The sequence below is a fragment of the Tursiops truncatus genome, chromosome 3 (genome assembly GCF_011762595.2).
Source record: "Tursiops truncatus isolate mTurTru1 chromosome 3, mTurTru1.mat.Y, whole genome shotgun sequence".
NCBI lineage: Eukaryota > Metazoa > Chordata > Mammalia > Artiodactyla > Delphinidae > Tursiops > Tursiops truncatus.
In genome coordinates this window covers 139411635-139425406 of record NC_047036.1, presented here as the reverse complement: position 1 = coordinate 139425406, position 13772 = coordinate 139411635, and the positions used below count along the sequence as shown (strand labels likewise).

The window sequence follows — 13772 nt, the reverse complement described above, 5'->3', positions numbered from 1 at the left end:
TAACTATGAGAGTCATTAATACAGTGGTCAGTATAAATGTCCTGAATATCTGTCACAATTAAAATAAATAAAAGTATGCCAGGGGTTACACATAACCCACTTTAGCCTCTAGGATAAACCACTTTCAAGATTTGCCTGGTGTATCTCAGTCTTCAGCAAGATAATTATCTATCATAAAGACAATGTTTAAAAAGCAACTGTTATTGGCAAAATTTCAAATATATTTAATAGTAGGTAGCTATAGTTACATTAAAATAATAAAATGTACCTCTGATAATTTCATTACTTTATTATCAAATTGATCTTCCCAATGCTTATGATATATCACCTGCTCAGAATCTAATGCTTCCTCACTAGACACTGGATAAAGTCCAATCTCCTCAATTAAAATTCAAGATGTGACAGGTCTACCCTACCTCCCTCTCTAAATTTAACTCCCACTGCTACACTGGACAAACTGCATCATTCTACTTCTTCCACTGAAAAGATGCTCAACATCACTAATTATTAGGGAAATGCAAATCAAAACCACAATGAGGGATCAACTCATTTTGGTCAGAATGGCCATCATCAAAAAGTTTACGAATAATAAATGCTGGAAAAATGAACCTTCCTACACTTTGGTAGGAATGTAAATTGATACATCCATTATACAGAACAGTATGGAGTTTCCTTAAAAACTAAAAATAGAGCTACCGTATGATCCTGCAATCCCACTCCTGGGCATATATCCTGACAAAGCCGTAATTCAAAGAGATACATGCACCCCAATGTTCATTGCAGCACTATTTACAATAGCCAAGACATGGAAACAACCTAAATGTCCATCAACAGATGAATGGATAAAGAAGATGTGGTGTGTGTGTACACACACACATGCACACAAAATGTAATATTACTCAGCCACAAAAAAGAATGAAATAATGCCATTTGCAGCAACACAGATGGACCTAGAAATGATCACACTAAGTGAAGTGGTCAGAAAGAGAAAGACAAATATCACGTGATATTGCTTACATGTGTAACCTTAAAAAAAAAGAATGATATAAATGAATTTATATACAAAACAGAAATAGACCCACAGACATAGAAAACATATTTGTGGTTACCTGTGGAGTAAGGGGAGGTGGGATAAATTGGAAGGTTGGGATTAACATATACACACTGCTATGTATAAAACAGAAAACGAGCAAGGATCTACTGTATAGCACAGGAGGCTATATTCAGTATTTTGTAATAACCTATAAGGGAAAAGAATCTTAAAAAGAATAGATATATATGCATAACTGAATCACGTTGCTGTATACCTGAAACTAACACAACATTGTAAATCAACTATACTCCAATAACAAATAAATAAATACAGTCTCCACTCCCTGAGGAACTCTGTTTACAAGATTCTTTCTGCCTGTTGGCTCCTCTCTTCTACACTTAGAAGCATCACCTTTACTTCAAGACTCTCAGAGATAGTGTCAGAGTTTGGTGATGGCAATGACAGCAGCTTCTTAGTAAACAGAATTATTATTCTTATTATCTACCAGATGCTACAGTTGGAATATCCTCATTATATAACAATTCTCTTCCTCAGTATTAAGACATCAAATTTTAAAAATCATTTCTAATTCTCATAAATTTCATTCATGCAGTCCACATATAAGTTTTCAATTGGATAAAGTGGCAATACAATACTGACCAGGGCTGACACGGGCCTTGCCCTCATAGAGGGCACCATGGTGGGTGAGGAAGGGTAACAGCTAAACTATGAAGCATGTATTATTATTATTCAATGCCACAGATGGACAGTGCGGGCTTAGAAAAGAAAAGCAATTTAGCTAATTCCACACACTAAGCAGAGTTCGATTTCCTTGTCCAATTCATTCTCTCATTCCTTGGTCTAACTACTTTATCTAAATTCTTATAGTATGGTATGCATGCAACATTCATTCAGCACTTTCTATATGCTATTTTGCATTGATATTTAAATATCCATATGTGCATCCTTTCTTCCTAAATAAAGTGTTAAAACCCTTGAGAGTAATGACCCCACCATATATCTTTTGTATCCTTGAGGCTAAGGGCAGTGTTCAATCTAAAAAGCAGATATTCAATAAGCTTGATGATGATATGAACAGATATATTACCAACAGATATTATAGTAAGTTTACAATAATTAATATTTAACGCTTAGCAAGCATGAAGAATATCTGCCTAGACATTTAACCAGTGTCAAGCATGTTATTTCAAAGCATATCACATATGTTTTAAGGCATATCAAATTATTAAAAAACAAAACACAAGGCTATTCTCTAAGCTACAGACCTTACTCAGATTTTGCCAATGGTCCTAGTAATAATTTTTATAGCAAAAGAATATCCAAGGCTATGCATTGCATTCCGTTGCGTTATCACTTTAGTCTCCTTTAATCTAAACGTTTGTTGAGTCTATGTTTCAAGACTTGACATCTTTAAAAAGTATAGTCCAGTTATACAGAGAATTATCTCTAATTCGGATTTGTGTGATGGTTCCTCATTATTAGATTCATATTATGGACTTTTGGCAGGAGCACCTCAGAGATGATAAGGTGATGTAAAGTTCTTCTTAGAGCATTGTATCAGGAAGTACACCCTACTGATTAGTTCCATGATTGGGGCTAATTGGATAAAGTGGTGTCAGCCAGGATTCTCTACCGCAAAGTTAGTAGTTTACCCTTTGTAACTGATAAGTCTTACAAGAAGATAAGTTGAGACTATGTAAATATTCTGTTACTCCTGAAACTTTCATCCACTGGTTTTTATATCCATTAATAATTTTTGCTTGAACCAATTATCATTATTACAATTGCCAAATGATAATTCTAATTCTATTAGTCTTTCTACATTTATTAGTTGTTTGGAGAAGACAAACTGTGAGAAAGAGATTTCTCTTTAATTTGTTTAGTTAACTAATTACACCAATTTGAATTCATGGGTTCATATTCAATAGGTTAAAATCCTTTGCTATCATTATTTTGGTGCTCAAATTGTCCCGTATTGGCTATTGGAGGTCTCTTCAAACTTGCTCCTATGTCCTTTGGAAACATCAGTCATCGACTACATCCTCACTTTCTGCCACATCATATTCCGGGTTCATCTTGTACTTTCCTTGCCCCAGTCCCAGATATTTCTCCAAGGAACCCTGATTCATTTGTTTTAGTGGAGAATGGTATTTGGAAACCAAGACAGGGTCCATTTTCTTTTGAAACATCTCCAATCAGGCTGAACAAGAGAATCCACGTTGGAAAACCAAGTGACCCTTTCTCAGTCTTCACCATACGTGCCCCAGCAGGGGCAGGTGACTTGATGATTCACTCACTTGAAATATGCTCCTTCCTTGGCTTCCTAGGTGACATTTTCTGAGTTCTCGTTAGACCTCACTGGTGCCCCTTCTTGATTTCCCCTGTAGGTTCTTCCTCATTTTCCTGACCTTTGTTTACTGTATTATCCTAGGACAATCCTTGGAGCTCTTCTCTAAGTATACACAGTTCCTAAAGAAGCTCACGTGGGAGGCATCATAGCATGATTCTAGAAGTCAGTCTGCCTGAGTCTGCATCCCAACTCCATAACTTACTAAGTGTAAGTATGTTATAGAGAAGATACATAACCTCCTTTGCTTCAGCGTCCTCATCCATAGAATGGAAATATTAATAATACCTACCTTACAAGGTTGTTCTGAGAATTGAAACTGTTCCTGTCCCACAGTAAACTCTATATATCATCATCATCAAGTTCCACATTTTTAAATACCATCTTTATACCTCTCCAGCCTCAACCTCCCCTACACTCAGAAATATTTCCATCAGCTGGATATATAATGGTGACTAGGTGTCCAAAAGAAATCTCAGAATTAACATTTGCAGAACCAAACATTTAACTTCATTCGTAATAGCTCGTATCTACTGTCCCTAGTCTTCCCCATTTCAGAAAATAAGAGCCAGAGGGATCCATGTGAATTATCTCTCTACTTGAAACACTCAAAATACCTACCTTTATAAAAATTAAAGCAAAGTCCTTTACTATGACCTATGGGCTCTATGTAGCTTTGCCTCAGCTACTTCCACAACCTCACATCTTTTCTGCTTTCCCACTCACTCAGGGCCTTAGCACCCTCTTTTCCCCCTGCCTGAAGCTCTCTTCCACATCCCAATGCCTCATTTGCTCACAGTCTGTGTTAGTCAGAGTTCTTCAGAGAAACAGAACCAAATAAGCTGTGTATATAATTTCCAATTCAAGACCCAGGAAGAGCCAATGTTTCAGTGTGAGTCCAAAGGCAGGAAAAACCCATGTCCCAGCTCAAAGGCCATCAGGCAGGAGGAATTCCTTCTTATTCATGGGAGAGTCAGTCCTTTTGTTCTACTCAGGCCTTCAACTGATAAAAAGTGGCCCACCCACTTTAGGGAGGGAAATCTGCTTTACTCAGTTTACCAATTCAACTCTTAATCTCATCCAAAACACCCTCACAGAAACACCTGGAATACTGTTTGACCAAATGTCTAGGCACCCTGTGGCCCAGTCAAGTTGACACATAAAATTAACTATTACACAGCCTTTCACAGTTTTGCTGAAATATTATATCAGATAGGATGTCTCTAACCATCTGTATAAAATCACAACCATATTCTGTCTCTGGTTGCTTTACTCTTCTTTATTTTCCTTTCTAGAACATATTGCCAACTGATATATTGTGTAAGTGTTCATTGTTTACTGTCTCCTCCTTCCTACCTTCTACCCAATACATTTGATTATAAGCTCCATAAAAGCATGGACTTTGTTTTATTCACTGCTTTATTTCTATTGCTTAGAACGAAGAGGTAATCATTAAACATCCGCTCAGTGAATGGATGAATATCTTCCTTACCTGCCATATTATTTAAAACGTAAACTAGCTTGTTCTTTTATCACAAAGAGAAGTAATATACCATAGAATTTAGTCATTCACGTGTGATAACCTAGAGACAACCTTCAATAAGGCAATCATTGATGAACCGTGGAAACTGCTTTTTTGTTTCAGAATATACACATCATGTGAATTATCATCATCACTCTTTAAAAACAGATGCTTATTTCTCAGTACTCACCAAGAGAGCAGCAAAACCTTCGATGAGCTATTAAGAGATTACCAAGTTCGGCATAATTCTTGGAACTATGAATATTGATTTGTATTTTAAAGCTTTTGCTAACTTTAAAAATAGAGGTAAATTTCTTAACTATTTAAGTAACATTTTACGCCAAACAGTTCTCAACTGAAAAGTTGTGATGACTACATTTCTGAGTTAAAATAAGCTAGCACAGTGATCAGTTTACAAAGAGTATCTATAATGCGCCTTCAACTCTGATTTCTTGTTGCCTATCCTGACAACCATCTCCATTCTACTGCCTAGACTCACTTTACAGATAAAAGGAAAACATTTTTTTCATTTTCCTTCTCCCAATTGCCATCTCTTTCTCTCACTTGATCTCATTTGATCTCATTTCTGGTTTTGACTTCTATTAAGAAATGGAATTTTCTGTATTCAATCTACAGTATGCCCTGTATCTTCATCAATTATGCTTCAACTGTACACAAATATGGAAACTGATAACTGTAGTCTGTCAGAAGGTATTTCTATAATAAGGCAGAAGTTTCTATAATTCATTTTTAAAGGAAGTTTCCTAATGAATTTTTAAAGCATATATTTTTTCATTCTTAGCATCAAAGTCTATTATTTTCAAAAGCAGTTTTCAGAATGGTATATCCACGTGTGAAGCTTTGATAACATCCTTTATTATGTTCTTAACAAATGTGGAACTCAATTATTTCAAATCTGTTCAATTAATGCTCTATTGCTTTTTCATGCTGGTCAGTCAGTCTTTTAAGCTCTTTGCTGAAATAACAGGAGCTTAAACCACATAATTAATACTTGGTGTTTGAGGAGGGGGTATGCCTTGAAAAGCTCAATTCTCTAAGCAAAGTAGTTCTGAAAACTGTTTTCATTTTCCTGATGATAATCCATCAATTTCTACAGTCCTTAAAATAATATAAAGCAGTTAAGCCATGGAGTTTCAAGCCTTACTGACCACTGAAAGTAAGCTTAAGTCCTGTTTGGAAGGATACAAAAATATTTTTATACAAAGAAAAATTAATAGCCTCAAGCATTTGGATAAGGACAAAATAATCCATAAACTCTAATGTTTTGGTTTACTTGGGAAGCCTTTAAAAAGTGTTAAAATGGAAAGAACAAATATCTCAAAGATAACTTTAATGGAAAATTCTAGAAATTAAACCTTTTCCCCCTAGTAACATACGCTGTCATTTACTGTAAATACAGTTTCAAAGAAACAGAATCAAAATAGACCGTCCCAGCTCAATGATACCAGAGAAAACGTCGTGGTTTGATAATTGTTGAAATGGTTCAAGAAGCTAAGAAACAGAGAGTATGATTCTCCTATCATCTATCAGAAATTTCAGCACAAGTTTGTTTTAAGGCAGCAATAATCCCAAGCTTCTAGAGCAGAGAAAAAGGTCAGCAAACTATAGTCCAGCTAAGGGCCTGCTGTGCAATGGTCTTCATATTTTTAAAGAGTTTAAAAAAAAAGAAGAAGAAGAAGAAGAAGAAAGTAAAAGAAGAGGAATATGCAAAAGACAACTGTATGTAGCCAGCAAATCCTAAAGTATTTATACTAGGCACTGTACAGAAAAAGTTTGCTGATCCCTGTTCTGATGCATAGTCTGAAATTTTAATTTAACATTTCTTTTTCCTTTACCATGAAAGCAACAAACTAGGACACAGAGAACTAGAATCAAGAAAAAAGTGAAAATGCCACATCTACCACAAAAATTATCCAGGAATATGAATTAAATGCAGTCATGTGCTTGAACTGGTTCATATTGGTTTCCATGGACCAGTCATTAAATTTTCAGGAATGTTGTGAGTTAACTGGCAATCCATTGCTAGTTTGAAATCAGCCATTTGTGAGAATATTTACACCATGGAAATTAGCAAGCACTATAAATAGAGCTTTGGGGTGGGGGGTTGTTTGCTTATGTTTATTTTGTCTGCTTTAGAGCACACCAGTGACTGAATGTCTTCTTCACATGAACTGTAAAGTAAGATTTCTGTCAAAGTATCTCAGTGTTGAAATTATCTTGCTCAACCCTGCATACATTTCTAACAAAGTGATCCTTAGCCTTTTGCATATAGTTCTTTTGAATGAGAACTTTCTTTTGGCAAGGGAGCCCATTCAATTTGGGATTTGTATAATAACCACCACGGACTCCCATTTCTACAGTATCACTGACTGAAAACCTTCTGTTGCCAAATACAAAGAAATTCTGGATGGAATATAACAAGCAGTTATAAAAGCATACCTATGTGCATGTGTTTCGTGCATGTATTTGGATCTCCCCAAGGGACAAAAACTAGAAGAAAACTGGAAAGCAGAGGGACTGGCATGTGAGCTGACTGCATAGAAGCTGTATGAAGGGTTATTGCTCTCATAATCAAGGAACTTAGGATTTAAATGTCCTGAGAATACAAAACAGGAAAAGATGTTATTACATAGATTCTCAGATGAAGGCAAGACAGTTGAGCGATTTTTAAAGCAGTAAAATGCTATTAAATGAGTAACTACAGTTCAAGGAAGTGGTTCAAAGAAGTGAAAAGGAAATTTAAGCTTGGATTCCGATTGGTAAAAGAGTCTCCCTTGGGAAGTCATAGGCCAGAGGTTCAGATTTAAACTACTTGCTTGATCTGGACCCTACCAAGCTGAAAAATTAACATCAAAGGGGCAATAATAATCACTAAAGGTATTTGGCAGAAGCAAATGAAAACCTTCTTAAAAGATTAATTATCAGAGATCAAGGTCTTCTAACAATAAGCCCACAAAGCACAAAGATGCAGAATATGCAAGGAACATGTAACAGACCATGAAAAATGTCAGTAAACCCAACAAACACACAGAACTTACAATAATAAAGCTATCAGAGTTAAGTATTTTGAAATATAATATTCATGTAAAAAGAAAACTGAAGGCACAAATAAAAAGAAATAAATTTTAAAAACCTGGCAAAAATGAAAAAGAAACAATTTAGATTTCTAGAAATAAAAAATAAATCACTGAAAAGAGATTTAGTAAACTGTGTATGTAAAGAAATTAACTAGGCAGTGAGCACACATAAATAGAACACCTGGAAGAAAAGTTAACAGACACCAACAATAGAATGAGAAGGTCTAATATATTCTTAGTAGGAGTACACAAAAAGAATACAAAGAATGGAGAAAGGTGATATATTGAATATTACAACTGAGAATTTCCTGTAACTGACTAAATGCAAGAACCCTTACCCTCAAGGAACAAACAGAATGAAATAGAAGAAAAGTAAAATAAAATCTACACCTGGACATACTGAATATAAAGACAAAGAACAAGTCTTGAAAGTGGCCAAAAAAAAAAAGAAAAACAGAATAACTTAAAAAAAATACAATTACATCTTTAATAATTTTTTTCAGTAGCAACAATGGATAGAGTCCAGAATATTTGGGATAAAATTAAAGTATTAAAAGAAATTATCGATAATTACTACTCAGCTAAACTCTTATTCTAGAATAAGGAAAAAAGTAAAAATTTTCAGTAAAGAATGAGAGAGAGAGAGAGAGAGAGAGAAAGGGTCTGCTATAAGAACTACTAAATGATATACTTCATGGAAGAGGAAGTTAAATTCAGAAGGAGTAGCAGGAAGGAGTGGTAAGAAGAGAAAGTGGTATGTGGATTGCTAAATCTAAAGAAGCCTTGACTATCTGTATTAGTCAGCTCTGGCTACCATAACAAAATACCACAGAGTGGGTGGCTTAGACAACAGAAATGTATTCTCTCACAGCTCAGGAGGCTGGAAGTCCAAGATAAAGGTACCAGCAGGGCTGGTTTCTTTTGAGATCTCTCCATGGTTTCCAGAAGGTCATCTTCCCTCTGTGTCCTCACATGGTCTTTTCTCAGTGCATGCACACTCCTGGTGTCTCTTTCTCTTCTTATAAGGACACTAGTCCTATTAGATTGGGGCCCCACCATTATGATCTCATTTAACCTTAATTATCTCCTTAAAGGCCATATCTCCAAATACATTTACATTGGGAGTTAGGGCTTCAACATATTAATCTGGGGGCACACAACTCAGTCCCTAACACTACAAAAGATAATAATAGAGGTAATTTCCAACGGGAAGGGAAAATAAGGTAAAATTAAAATATCAGAAAGCAACATGTAAAAGTACGTGCCTTTAATTTCTTCAGAAGTAAAAAGAAATGTAAATAGTTTTAGATTTTATGTCAAATATGCATGTTAAATTTTTAAAACATAGAATGTAGAAATTCCAAATAGAGGAGGAAAAAGTAAAAGTAAAAAGAAAATTTGCTCAATCTAATGAAGACAGAAAGAATCATAGATAAAAATAATACATTTATATTCACCCTAAACATTCTAGATGAAATATAAAAATATCTTAAGTCTATTGATGATTTTACAAGAAACTATAGAATATTCAGGCCCAAAAGTAAACAAAGGCGGGAGTCCAGAAAGTTAAGCAGAACACTAAAGTTCACTTTTTTACCTTGAAGGCATTTGCTGAACCAAGAGAACTTAAGCTTTGGTTTTGTGACTTCAAGAGGCATGAAGCATAGAAGAATATAAGCTAGCAAGTATAAAAGTAATGATAGAAATATAAAATCAGAATTTTGCAGCTCCAATACAATAATTGATTCAGACAAGGATCATCTAGCCCATAAAGTAAGATGTTGCTGGCAAGTAGAATATTCTCATCTTGCCTAAGTATCATCCTACAGATTATCTGTTAATTAAAAAAATAAAACTAAAGTGAGCCCTAACAAAGATGAAATATGATGTTCACCACTTTAACTAAATGATCAAGGCTAGCATCACTGACAATGAGATACCCTAAGTCCCCTACTGATGAGTGCAGAAAGAGTACATAACATCACCTATGAAGTATTCTTGCCAAAAATTGCATCCAGAATCAAATCACATCATATCAGAGACTTACCTTCTAGTTGATAAGAAAGCCAGTGCATAGAGAATTTCACGCCATGGGAAAATAGAGAGATCAGTACAGAATAGAGACTTTCTGCATGACAACTGGCCAGGCCTTTTCACAAGTTGATATCACTGAAAAGAAACAGAAAAAGAAAGATTAGGGACTGTTTGAGATTAAATGAAACTAAAAAGGAAGTTTGAATGTGGACTGCATTTAGATGATATTAAAAACTTGTTGCTAGTTTTCTTAGGGGGTACGAGAATTATTTATTTTTGCAATATGTACACTACAATATTTAGGCAGAAGTGGTTTGATAGTTGGCAATTTACTTGCAAATTATTTAGCATAGATAGATAAATATGCAGAGAGCTAAGTACGGCAAAATGTTAACATTCTTAAAGTTAGAAGTATAGACTTTAGAATCAAACTGGTCTGATTTCAAGTCCTAGTTTCCTCTCTTTCTAGTCCTAACCCAGTTCAGCATTGCTTACCTCCTGGTTGTTCCAGAAAGTGCTGCCTTAATTCCTGTCTCAGTGCTTTTCCTCTGAGGTGCCCTTTGCCCAGACTGCCTCTCCACCACCAGTGAATTTATCCATGATCCAGCTGCAGCCTGACACACAGCCATTCCTTACTCTGCCTTCATGGGTCTCTTCCTGTGGCTGGTCTTCCCCACAGAATGGGTTTGAATGAGAAGGGAGTTGAATACTCCCCTAAATCCTGCTCTGTTTATACCCTTATTCTCCACATATGGCTGTGATAGAGAGCAAGGCAGGGTCTCAGAGACAGGAGACAAGCCTCTCAGTTACTTAAACTAGACCATGATGTGGAGGGAGAGGGGGCGGTATAATAGACGAGAAATACGAAAAACTTCAGCTGTTAGAACTAAAAATTTCTTTCTAGGCGCCTGATTCAGCAGGTAGAGCAGGGCGAAGGCACTGGGATGAGCCACATCACCCCTACCTTGTCCACTCTTCTACGCATGAAGATCACCAGCAGTAAACCAGCAGGCTCCAAAGGCTTTCACCACACAGTTCTGGGGAGGCCTCTCACAAAACCTTCGTTTCTTTTATTTGTGGTTTCCATCCCTTTGCAAATATCTTTGCCAACAGCCTCTACACTCAGCCATTCAACGCCTTTGTCCCCGTGTAGGTGAAAGAAGGTGAGAAAACATTTGGTGCCTTTGGCCACTTTGGACCCTGAGTAAGGGTCCAAGATGAGCCCCGGAAGTACTATACCCTCTGGGAAAGGTGCAGGAACCACCAGTGGTAACTGTCCCTAAAAGACACCTGTCATGTCTCCACCAAATTCAGGTAGGTCACAAGGCAGGAGTCTGTAATAGGGAAAATGGGGACATGCCATTCCTTCCCATCAGCTGATTAATTCTTTCTCCTTCTCATTCTGTTTCCTTATTTTCCACTCAGTGTACCCACATTTTTAATTGTGATAAATAACACATAACGTAAAATTTACCACACTCGCCATTTTTAAGTGTACAATTCAGTAGGGTTAAGTATATTCACATTGTTGTGCAACAGACTGCAGAACTTTTTCATCTTGCAAAAATAAAACTCTAGACCCATCAAACAACAACTTTCTATTTCCCCTCTCCCCAGGCCCTGGCAACCACAATTCTGCTCTCTGTTGCTGTGACTCTGACTACTTTAGATACCTCGTATAAGTGGAATCATGTAGTATTTATCTCTTTGTGACTGGATTATTTCACTTAGCACAATGTCTTTAAGGTTCATCCGTGTTGTACCACGTGACATGATTTCCTTCTTTTCTAAGGCTGAAAAATATTCCATTGTATGTATATATCACATGTTTTATCCATTCATCTGTTGTTGAACATTTTGGTGGCTTCCACTTCTTAGCTAATGTGAATAACACAACAATGAACATGGGTGAGCAAATATCTCTTCAAGATCCTGCTTTCAGTTCTTTTGGATATATACCCAGAAGTGGGATGCTTAGATCATATGGTAATTATATTTTTAATGTTTTAGGAACCTTCCTTCTGTTTTTCACAGCAGCTGCACAAGTTTACATTCTCATCAACAATGCACAAAGGCTCCAACTTCTCTACATCCTCACCTGCACTGCCTAGTGCTGCTGTTGTGATTGTTTATCATAGCCATCCAAATGGGTATGAGGTGATATCTCGTGGTTTTGATCTGCATTTCTCTAATGATTAGTAATATTGAGCATCTTTTCATATGCTGGTTGGTCATTTGTATATCTTCTATGGAGAAATGGATATTCGAGATCTTCGCCCATTTTAAAATCAAGTTTTTTGTTGTTGTTGTTGTTGAGCTAGAAGTTCTTGGTAAATTCTGGATATTACCCCTTTTTAAGACATATGATTTACAAATACTTTCTCCCATTCTATAGATTGCTTTTCACTCTGGTTTCCTTTGATGTGCAAAAGTTTTTAAGTTTGATGTAGTCTCATTTGTCTATTTGTGCCTGTGCTTTTGGTGTTATGTCCAATAAATCACTGTCAAATTCAAGTTCAGAAAGCTTTTCTTCTAGTAGTTTAATCGTTTTAGATCTTATATTTAGGCTTTAATCGATTTTGAGTTAATTTTTGTATCTGGTAAAAGCTAAGGGAGCAATTTCATTCTTACATTCGTGGATATCCAGTTTTCACAACACCATTTGTTGAAGAGACTGTCCTCTCCCCATTGTTTGGTCTTGGAACCTTTGTTGAAGATCATTCGGCCATATACATGAGGGTTTATTTCTGTACTCTCTATTTTATTCCATTGGTCTTTATGTCTGTCTTTATGCCAGTATCAGACTGTTTTGATTACTGTGGCTTTGTAATATATTTTCAATTCAGGAAGTGCGATGCTTCCATCTTCGTTCTTCTTTCCCAAGATTGTTTTGGTTATTCAAGGTCCACTGAGATTCTATAAGAATTTTAGGATACTTTTTCCCATGTCTTCAAAGAATGGTATTGGGATTTTAATAGGGACTGCATTGAATTTGTAAATAGTGCTAGGTAGTATGGACATTTTCAGCTATATTAAGTCTTCCAATCCATGAACATGAGATGTCTTTTCATTTATCTGTGCTGCCTTTAATATCTTTCAGCAATGTTTTATAATTTTAAGTGTACACATCTCTCACCTCCTTGTTTAAGTTTATTCCTAAGCATTTTATTATTTTTGATGCCTTTGTAAATGAGATTTTCTTAATTTCCTTTAGAATAGAGATATTTTGCAAAATTAAAAGTCTGGATTCCATGTGAACATGTAAACAGTCACAGACCCTAAGACAAGGGTTCAAGGACAAATGTCTTATTTGGGAGGTGATCCTAGTAGGCACTGGTAGTGGAACAAGGACATGAGACAGAGGATATAAGGCAACCTACAATGTAGGGACTGTTCTCTCAATTCACTAATCTTTGTCTCCACGTGGATGAAAATGGGAGTCCGTGTCTCTGAGTCATCCCACTGATAGGATCACTGGCTGAGACTTGCCCAGGGATCATTAATTCTCTTGCCTTTCTAGCCTGCGAGGGCCCTGGGAAGAGCAGGCTATGGTTGCTAGAGAGAATCCTCAGGGAATTGGAAGCCATTGCTGTTGTGCTCAGTGGTTGTAATGAGCAAGTGGTATGAGTAGAGAGCTTTATGTCTGCTTCATATACCCTGATATTTTTTTAGACTAGTGATATACTAACTTCTCCTGGTCTGAAGTTTCAAATGCAT

At 36.2% G+C, this 13772-nt stretch overlaps 1 long non-coding RNA gene across 1 annotated transcript in view; it reads right to left on the bottom strand.

The window, feature by feature from the left end:
- LOC109551734 (uncharacterized) overlaps window positions 1-10164 on the bottom strand; it is a 268669-nt gene extending 258505 nt beyond the window's left edge. Inside the window, exon 1 of the long non-coding RNA XR_002178440.3 lies at window positions 10069-10164. This is a non-coding gene — a long non-coding RNA (uncharacterized lncRNA). The remainder of the gene's footprint in view (window positions 1-10068) is intronic.
- Between the last annotated feature and the right edge of the window lie 3608 nt (window positions 10165-13772).